This window comes from Carlito syrichta, unplaced genomic scaffold (genome assembly GCF_000164805.1).
Source record: "Carlito syrichta isolate Samal-C Ts95f unplaced genomic scaffold, Tarsius_syrichta-2.0.1 Scaffold302297, whole genome shotgun sequence".
Classification (NCBI taxonomy): Eukaryota; Metazoa; Chordata; class Mammalia; order Primates; family Tarsiidae; genus Carlito; species Carlito syrichta.
The window spans coordinates 149209-159770 of record NW_007246393.1 but is presented as its reverse complement, the minus strand read 5'-3'; the positions used below and the strand labels follow the sequence as shown (position 1 = coordinate 159770).

The 10562-nt window shown below is 49.7% G+C and overlaps 1 pseudogene; it reads left to right on the top strand.

Annotated features, from left to right (window-relative positions):
- Positions 1-340: 340 nt before the first annotated feature.
- On the top strand, positions 341-833 carry LOC103258574 (annotated as a pseudogene).
- The last annotated feature ends 9729 nt before the right edge of the window (positions 834-10562 follow it).

Sequence of the window (10562 nt, the reverse complement as noted above, 5' to 3'; positions counted from 1 at the left end):
AAAGAAGGCCAAGGGTGCTCTAATGAAGCATATACTTTTAACAGCACAAATTCTTCTTTTACTAAACACGACTACTTGGTAAAAATTATTTCTCCCATACAGAGCTCTTTACATCTTGCAACTCCCAGGTTTCCAGTGGCGAGATCAAAAGTGGAGATAGGAGAAGCAGGAATAACAGCTGCCCAGTGTTGCCCTGCAACCTGGGGTCTTCAGCCTTCCGGACCCTGTCCACAAGAAGGCCTCTAAGGCTGGCTTCCAGCAGCCAGTCATCCTGGTGGCCACTCTAAAGCAAGTAGTCGACTTTGCAGACGCCTCTGCTTTGAGCCTTTTCCCACCAGGCATGGTCAACTCCACCGTGTTCTTCGACATCGCTGTCGATGGCGAGCTCTTGGGCCGTGTCTCCTTCAAGCTGTTTGCAGACAAAGTTCCAAAGACAGCACAAAACTTTCGTGCTCTGAGCACTGGAGAGAAAGTATTCGGTTATAAGGGTTCCTGCTTTCACAGAATTATTCCAGGGTTTATGTGCCAGGGTGGTGACTTTACACACCATAATGGCACTGGTGGCAAGTCCATCTATGGTGAGAAATTTGATGATGAGAACTTCATCTTGAAGCATAGGTCCTGGCATCTTGTCCATGGCAAATGCTGGACCCAACACAAACGGTTCCCAGTTTTTCATCTGCACTACTAAGACAGAATGGTTGAATGGCAAGCATGTGGTTTCTGGGGAGGTGAAAGAGGGCATGAATGTTGTGCAAGCCACGGAGGGCTTTGGGTCCAAGAACGGCAAGACCAGCAAGAAGATCGCCATTGCCAACTGTGGACAACCCTAATAAATTTGACTTGTTTTATCTTAAACTAAAAAAAATAAAATAATTAAAAGAATAAAGCAAGAAGTCTTGGCCTTACCAATGTGGAAATCGCTTGATTTTCCACCAAAGGCTGGGTGGGCAAATCCGGAATATGATATCAAAGCTGCAAAACCTGATGACAGGATGGGGACTTTTGCTCCCACTGGGGTGGCTGGGTTTCCCAAAATGGGAGAGCTATTAGACTGCTGCTGCCTCACAGGGGCTCCAAATGCAGGCTTGGAGGCTTGACTTTCAGCCTGACTGCCCAAAGTTCTGGGTTTCTTCCGTTGTCTCTACACTGGCAGGATGCCCCCTGTATTAAAAAGATGGTTAAAAGCTGCAATTGGTCCCGATTTTCCAAGAACACTGGTGGAACTTTGGGCTCAGGCTCTGTTGCCATGGCATGGCCGTGCTGCAGACCTGAAGCCTTTAGCTTTTGCTTTTTTCCTCAGAATGATGGAGATGGTAGTCTGTCGCTGCCCATCGAGGGTTCCAAATATGGGTTGAGAGGGATCTCTTGGATTAAATGGATGGCTAGAAGTTGCAATTGGTCCCCCTACCGATTGCATAGGCCAACTGGTAGAGACTTGGGCTGAGCTATTGCCACTAAGTAGCGTATTTCTAGAATAAGCACCAGATTGGAAGATCTGGTCCTTCCATTGCGGCGTGGTCCATGACATGTGGGTCAAAGGCAGGATGGCATGCTGCAGACACGCTCCCCATGAAGGGGGCATATGGAACGTGGTTCTGGCCGAACCCGGGGCCAGATCGGAAGATCTGGGCCATTGACAGCGGTGTGGTGTCCATGGCATTTGGGTCAAAGGCATGATGGGATGCTGCAGACACAGTGCCCATGAAGGGGGCATATGGAACGTGGTTCTGGCCAAACCCGGGGCCAGATCGGAAGATCTGGGCCATCGACGGCAGTGTGGTGTCCATGGCATTTGGGTCAAAGGCAGGATGGCATGCTGCAGACAAGCTCCCCATGAAGAGGGCCATATGGAACATGGTTCTGGCCGAACCCGGGACCTGATCGGAAGATCCGGGCCATTGACAGCGGTGTGGTGTCCATGGCATTTGGGTCAAAGGCATGATGGGATGCTGCAGACAAGCTGCCCATGAAGGGGGCATATGGAATGTGGTTCTGGCCGAACCCGGGGCCAGATTGGACGATCTGGGCCTTTGATGGCGGCATGGTGTCCATAGCATTTGGGTCAAAGGCAGGCTGGGATGCTGCAGACCCACTACCCATTAACGGAGAGTGGGGTGGACAGCCTTTGTGCCGCAGGCTCTAGGCTGACCTCTCCGGCAGCGGGGGGCACTCTGGGGTGGAGTTGGTGAGCACTCTTGTCCCTGGACCAGGTTTCCCGAATGTCAGGTCACTGCCCACAGGGCTTTGCCAGATGGAGCTGATGAGGTCATCCAAGGAAGAGTCCATCGGAGACACCCGTCTCTCCTCCCTCCCGCCGTCTCTGGAGGATTTAGGATAGCGTGTGTCTTCCAGGGACTTGAGGAGGCGCTGGAGGAATGCGGGGCTTCCCTGAGTCTCCAGGGTCGTTGACAAGGCTGAACCCTCGGGGTGGTTCGGAGGGACCCTTCCCTTCCCGTCCTGCCCTTCGACCCCGACATGACTTTCCTCCTTCGCGAGTCCATCCTCCCTCGGTAGACAGGATGCTCTGCGCTTCACAGCCCTGACGACGACCTGCTCCGGTGGTGGTGACTGCAGGAGGGTGCACGTGCGGCCGGAAGCAGGGATCCTCGTGCGTCCAAACGCCGTGGCGTTATGAGGGGACAGCACACTCTTCTTCTCCGGGGGCTGCCCCCAGGACACAGGCCGAAGGTGCCCCCGAGAGGAACCCGTGTCCTGTGGGAGAGGACGCCGCCCGCCAGGGTCGATGTCAACGCCGTCTGGCGACAGTTCACGGCCCCTGCGCCCACTGAACCGTCCACGGCAGTCGTGGGCAATGCAGGGGCCGGTGGCAGCAGCAAAGCAATGCAGCTCACAGCGGCCCAGCAGGGGAGGGCGGTGAGCGCAGGGACAGAATTTTCTGAGAACGTTGCCCATTGGGAGCAAGTTGTGTGCGCCACAGTACCGTGAAGAGGGTCAGATGCAGAGACAGCTCTCTGAGGTACTGACTCCTCCGGAGTCCGGGCACACACTGGACAGCCCCGCCCCTGCGGTGTCTAAGGAGACACAGTGACGTCCAAGGAGACGTTGTGATGTCAGAGACATTGTGACAGGCAAAAGGCGTGACACGTGTGAGCCAGCAGAGGGCGCCAGGAAAAGGAGTCAGAGGGCAAAGGAGCCAAAGGGCAAAGGGTAACGCGCCCCAGTGGAGCTTCCCGGCTCTGCAGGCTCCGCGGTCTCTGGCCCCGGCCTCGCCTGCACACCCGGTGGCCTGTGTCGGCCGTGTGCCCACCTCCCCAACCTCCCCGCCCTGTCCACGGGGAAGGGGGGGCCATGAGGGTGGGAATGGGGGGGCTGGGGGAGGACCCTCCAGGGCCAGTGTGGGGGCAGCCCAGATGCTGTCAGGCTTCCGTCCCCCCCGCCACCCCCAGGCCTCTGAGCCACCTGGGGCCAGGTGCCTTCTCCGTGGCCATTAGGGTCGCCAGCACAGCCGGGAAGATTTCTGAGGAGGGACACGGTGTCATGACAATGGCTCTTTACTTCTTTTTTTTTTTGAGTTGGAGTCTCATTCTGTCACCCAGACTGGAGTGCAGTGGCCGCTCCCGGCCAGCACAGCCTCGACCTGCTGGGCTCCGGCGATCCTTCCGCCTCAGCCTCCGGAATAGCCGGAATTACAGGCATGCGCAACCATGCCTGGCTGATTTTTTGATTTATTGTAGAGATGAGGTCTCGCTGCACAGGTGGGTCTCGAACCCACGGGTTCAGGCAATCCATTCACCTCAGCCTCCCAGAGGCGCGGGAATACAAGCTGAGTCACCGAACCAGGCTAGAGATTTTAAATATCATGTGCAGGTAGATAATTACTTGTAAGATTTATTTCTTCTGATTTTTGACTAATTGAAGAAATTTGAGAAGCTACAGTTTTTATTTTTAGGAAAAGTGCCAATGCAAAAATTACATTTACTTAATTTCTTAATTTCTACATGTAGTGTATTATGTTTAAAAAATTTAACAATCACATAAATATTAGAGCACCCTTGCCTTTACTTCCCTTTGTTAAGGAGGCTTGTATTTCTGGTTAGGGATTGTGACTGTGATGACTTGAGCCTGGGAGACCTTTAGTTTTGCAAATGCTGAAGCTCATTCTCCCTGGCAGATTGTCAATACCAGGTGTAACATTGTGGGAAAGTAGTGAGGCCAACTTGGAAAACTAGTCAGGCCAACTTGCGGCTAAGACACAAATGTTGAAAATGTTGTTTTACCCCAGCTAGTTTCAAATTGCTGTGTGAAGGTCACCGGTGTCACTTGTTAATCTATGTGATAATTATAGTGCTTAGAACTTGGTAGTGATTTATCATGTAATAGTTATAGGAATAAGTAAGTTTTGTATGGACATTCAGAAATGGCAATCATTAAAAAATGTTAGAAGTTTATAAAATTTATAGTTAATGATAATGTTTTAAGATCAAAACAGGATGAACAAAGATACATTGCCTGTCCGGTCCCTTAAATTGAAACTGATTGCCTTGAAATCCAAAAACATGTAGGGTATACAAGGAATTGGAAAAGACAATAAATCGGCATTTATCCTGCTTGCAGCAGAGTCAGTGTCCAAGATTTTTCTGCTGCTCTGACGTCATCCCTCTTTCAGGAAACCCTGACCCACTGGAGCTGGACTCCGGCATGCAGCCATGCAGCTATGGTGGGGAGAAAACAACCCACCGAGCCTAAACTCACTGGCCTTTTTCAGGAAGTTTGTTGACCCCCCCCTTTGTCCAAATATATACATATATGATGGAACATTATGCAGCCATAAAAAGGAACAAAATTATGAACTTCACAGACACCTGGATGGACTTAGAGTCTAATACTGAGTGATCTATCACAGAAACAAAGAACTGAGTACCCCATGTTCTCTCTCATAAGTGGACCTTGAACGACGATCATAATCCTATAAGAAAAGGATTGGCAGTAGCAGGAAACTGCAGGGGGTGGGGTTGGGAGGTGGGATTGGCAGGAGTGGGAATCTGCCTGGGGAAGGAGGGCACACCTCATCAACAAGGGAACCTGCATAGTGAACATCTGTATATCCAAATTATGCATCATACATTATCTAAATTATACATAGATATACATTTGTATATCTGAATTGTACCCACATCTTTAAGATTAAAATATTAAAAGTTAAAAATTTCAATGTTTTGTCACGTAATGCATTGGTTGCAGTTTTAAAATTTTATTTTTAGTTGACACAAAATAATGTTGGGTCGGGCTTGGTGGCTCAGTCTGTAATCCCAGCACTTTGGGAGGCCGAGGTGAGTGAGTTGCCTGGGCCTTTGGGTTCAAGACCAGTCCTGGCAACTTGGCAAGACCTCATCTGTGCAAAAATAAATAAATAAAGTCACTGGGTGTGGAAGTGTGGGCCTGTCGATCCAACTCCTTGGAAGGCTGAGGTGGAAAGATCACCAGAGCCCAGCAGGGTGACATTGGGGTGGCGGTGAGCATACCCCTGCACTCCAGCATAAGTGATGGAAAGAGACTCCATCTCAAGGTTAAAAAAAGAAAACTCTATGTGCATGAGATTAAGTGATAGTCCCATAGTTGTATGCAATGTGTCAGGATCAAATCAGGGCAATCAGCAGGCCCATCTGCTCCAACATTGATTGTTTCTGTGTTCTGAACATTCAGCATCCTCCCCTGGCTCTTTGAGACTATGTAGCAAATTATAGTGACCCATGTTCACTCTGCCAGCACACCCAAGCTTGCTCCACCCCAGTTGTAACTTTGTATCGATTCACCAACCTCTGCACCCCACACTTACTGTCTGCTGACACCCACAATTCTACTTTCTGCTTCTATTATCTTGATTTTTTTTTTTTTTTGAGTTAGAATCTCACTCTGTTGCCCAGAGTGGAGTTCAGTGGCCTCTCCCGGCCACTACACCCTCGACCTGCTGGGCTCCGGCGATCCTTCTGCTTCAGCCTTCCAAGAAGCTGGAACTACAGGCGTGCACTACCACGCCCGGCTAATTTTTGATTTAATGTAGAGATGAGGTCTCGCCAAGTTGCCCAGGCGGGTCTCGAACCCTCTGGCTCAGGCAATCCACTCACTTCAGCCTTCCAAAGTGCGGGATTACAGGCTGAGCCACCGAACCCAGCTGAGCTTGATTCTTGTAACATTCAATATGGGTTGGTGGCTGACTGACTTCACATGATATGCTCCAGGCTCATACATCTGGCTGCGCATGACAAGATTTCATTCTTTTCATGTTTTTATTTTTTGGAGTGGGAGTCTCACTCTGCCATTCAGGCTGGAGTGCAGTGGCACACTCATGGCCACTGCAGCCTTGACCTGCTGGACTCAGGAGATCCTCCTGCCTCGGCCGTCCACATGGCGGGAATTACAGGCACTCGCGACCTCACCTAATTCATTTTTTTATTTATTGTAAAGACGAGGCCTCACCAAGGCCCAGGCTGATCTTGAACTCCCTGGGCTCAGGTAGACCTCTCACCTCTGCCTCCCAAAGTGCTGAGACTACAGGCGTGAGCCACCACACCTGACTTGGATTTTAGTATTATTTTTATGACTGAATAGCATTTAACGGTATCGTGCAAACAGGAAGTGCAGAAAAATACACATTTTAAGAGATGTTATCTATGCATCACTTTTGAAGTTGAGTTAAGGTTGCAATGTGTAATTGTAGATGTCCAATGTGACTTGTATTTATTTTTTGTTATTGGTACATATTGAGTATTACAATGTTAATACAGTATTTTCCTTTTTTGTTACATCATTTATATATATATATAATTTTTAATTTTAAAAATTTGGGGTACAATTCAGGGTTAGGTATACCAATGTTCACTATGCAGGTGCCCTTGTTGATGCGGTGTGCCCCTCCCTCCACTAGCAGTTTCCCTCAACTGCCAATCCCACCCCCTTCCCCTGGCAGTTTTCTACTACTGCCAGTCCCTCTCTTATAATATTATGATAATTGTTCAAGGTCTGCTTGTGAGTGAGAATATGTGGTACTCAGTTCTTTTTTGTTTTAATTTTTATTTTGAAGATGTGGGGTACAATTCAAGGCTGGGTCTACAAATGTTCAGGATGCAGGCAGCCTTATTGACGGGGTGTGCCCTCCCATCCCCTCCACCCCCCGCGGATTCCCACTACTGCCAGTCCCTTTTATATGGAGTTACAATAATTGTTTAAGATCCACTTATGGGTAAGTACATAGGATACTCAGTTCTTTGTTTCTGTGAAAGATCTCTCAGTATTAAAGACTCTAAGTCCTTCCAAGTTGCTGTGAAGTTCATCACTTTGTCGTTTTCTTTATGACTGTGTAATATTCCACCATTAAGTGTACCACATTTTTTTATCCAGTCCTCTTTTGATGAGCAGCATGGTGGGTTCCCTTATTTTGTTCTTGTGAACAATGCTGCAATAAACATGCATGGGCAGGTATCTCTTTCATAGGGTGATTTGGGTTGCTCTGGGTATTTTTACACTAGGGGGATTGTGGGATCCTGTGAGAAGTCGATTTTTAGACCTTTTAGGAATTGCCAAACTGTTTCCCACAGAGGCTGTACTAGTTTATACTCCCACCATTTTCCTAACTCATTCTTAGCAAAAGAGTAAAGAAACCAAGCACTTTGTCTCCCACCCTTCCGGGCGCTGGTGGCCCAAACTCCTTCGGGGACCTTCTTGCCTCCCTAAGGAGTAGCCCTAGGCAGAGACCATCAGTTGTCCTCTGAGATCCAGCCCGGTCCATGGGGAACCTCAGAGATCTTGGCTAGAAGAAAGCAGAGTTAACCTTAGTCCCTCACCCAGTCAGGCCACAGCGGTCTGATGTCTTTCCCTGGAGCCTTTCAGCATGCTGAAGTGTAGCCTCTGCCAGAGCCTTCAGTTGCAACCAGGTGTCAACAGAGTCCACAGAGGGTCACCAGTTAGGAAATAAGAGAGAAACAGACAGATCTCGGTGGGACCTCCAAAAATGTTAGGGCACAGATGGACAGGGCGAGGGTGGAGAGGCGCAGGGAGGCGCGCAGCACTGCCAGGGCTGGCAAGCCGGAGGTGCCTGCTGGCAACCCAGAGATCCGAGTAGATGGAAAGAATTGAGGCACACCAAAAGGTTAAGAAAGAAAAGTTTATTTAAAGGTAAATTCAAGAGAGAAAGAGGAGAGAGAAGATTCACCTCCCCAAGGTGGGGGAGGGGGACCAAAGCCAGGAAGCATGGCGACAGCCATGGCTCAAAGAGCACATGGCCATACCAGACTCTAGCAAGGCAGTGGCCCCTGGTGGCTTGTGATTGAGTCCTTTTAACCATTCCTCTAGATAGGGAAGGATCATTAAAGTGATTGGGTGGTGGTCTGCTTCCACGTCATCACAAAGGGGTGGGCAAGTGCAGGTACTGATGTAAGATGATGGACAGCAGGCAGATGGGTGGGTTAGTCACATGATTGCTGCCATGGTGGGGCTTATCTGCACAGAGGGTTGATAGGTTAAGAGGGGGGTGATTCCTGCAGGAGACTTGTTAGACATTTGCAATTCACAAACTCAGACATTTGCAACTCACAAACTCGTATGACTTTGGCCAGCCATCTTTGATCTTCAACTTTGACAAGGAACGTAAAAGTTTACTAGAGATTATTATGCTAAACCATGAATGGTTGGGTTGTAGTGGTCTTGTATCTGAAGGAGATTTTCCATGGTTACTGTGACTTCCTTATCGACCACCTGTGGATGTCTTGGAGAACCTGTGACACAGAGACACATTAATGTTCGCCCACATTATCATAGCCCCTAGGGAAGGGCGTGACAAGGATTCTAATGCTTCCGCACCTTTTCTTATACCTAATGGAGAGTGTACCTCCCCTTATCTCCTAGGCATCCCCAGTGGGTAGCTTCGGGGGAACCTTGGCTTCCCTGTAGATGGTGCCCAATTTACTGGAAGATCGAATTCCACCTGCTCCCCCTCTGAGCGGTCATAACTTTTGTAATTACAAGTTTCATGACTTGTACAATCCTTGCCCAATGCATGATGTCTTAGGCCTTGTAAATTCCCTTTACTCTAGGCAAGCTTGATTGCCGCTATGAGATACCTCAGATACCTGGAAGTCTTTCTGAAAAGACAAAATTGGTAAAGTTAATTATACCTAAAGTGTGCATTTTTCCAAAAGCACAGCTTCTACTTTCTCATCATTGTGTCAGGGTTTAAGAACAAGATGAAAAATGGCTTCCCAAGGCGGGCTTGGTGGCTCAGCCTGTAATCCCGCGCCTTTGGGAGGCTGAGGTGAGTGGATTGCCTGAGCCCACAGGTTGAGACACGCCTGGACAACTTGGCGAGACCTCATCTCTACAATAAATCAAAAATCAGCCAGGTGTGGTAGCGCACGCCTGTAGTTCCAGCTACTTGGAAGGCTGAGGCGGAAGGATCACAGGAGCCCAGCAGGTTGAGGCTGCGGTGGCTAAGAGCGACCACTGTACTCCTGTCTGGGTGACAGAGTGAGACTCCAACTCAAAAAAAAAAAAAGGCTTCCCAGCTGGGCTCAGTGACTCATCCTGTAATCCCGTGCTTTCGGAGGCTGAGGTGAGTGAATTGCCTGAGCCGGTGAGTTCGAGACCCCCCTGGGCAACTTGGCAGGACCTCATCTCTACAATAAATAAAAACATCAGTTGGGCATGGTAGCACATGCCTGTAATTCCAGCTACTTGGAAGACTGAGGTGGAAGGATCGCCGGAGCCCAGCAGGTCGAGGCTGCGGTGGCCGGGAGTGGCCACTGCACTACAGTCTGGGTGACAGAGTGAGACTCCAACTCAAAAAAAAAAAAAAAATGGCTTCCTACTCTAGGTTTGTCCTTTCACAGATGAAGCTCCACCCTCTTAAAACTACTCTTGCCTTGCCCCCAAGTGCTGATGTAACACATTTGGTGAGGGAGGGAGTATTTGTTTAAAATTTGCCTTCCTCACTCGACGGGCCACTCCAGCCCCCTGAGGCCAGGGACCTGTCCTGGCATGGAGTAGGAGGTGCTGGGGAAATCTGAAGGAAGGAGGGAGAACAGGGAACGGAATGCAGTCCCAGAAGGTCTGGGGGGATGGGCTGAGACGACTGATGGTAACTGTTGCCTCCAGTCCTATGTCAACACGTGTAGCAGGAACCTTGACTGCAGTGTGTGAGAGCAAACCCAGCTTGGGACCCCTGCGCCACGCTGTGCTGCCCTTGACTTGAGAGTGAGGTTACAGCACCCGCCGTCAGCACAAGCAGGCTTTGTCCCCACCAGGTATAAAGGAGGCCTGGAGTGTCTGAAACCAGGTCCCTCTGGCTGTCCCCTGGGATCCAGCAGCATGCTGTGACCCCTCTCTGTCCCAGGCCCAATACAGACCCCAAGAGTCTCTGGGCATTGGACCCCCAGGTTTGCTGAAAAATCACGGACCCGAGGCAGATTGGTGAATAGGAAAAAAGGCATGCAAATCTATTCACCATGTACCCAAGGTGGAGAGGATGCTTGCAGGGGCGACAGAAGGAATGGGGAGCCGGGCTCGGTGGCTCAGCCTGTAATCCCGCGCCTTTGGGAGGCTGAGGT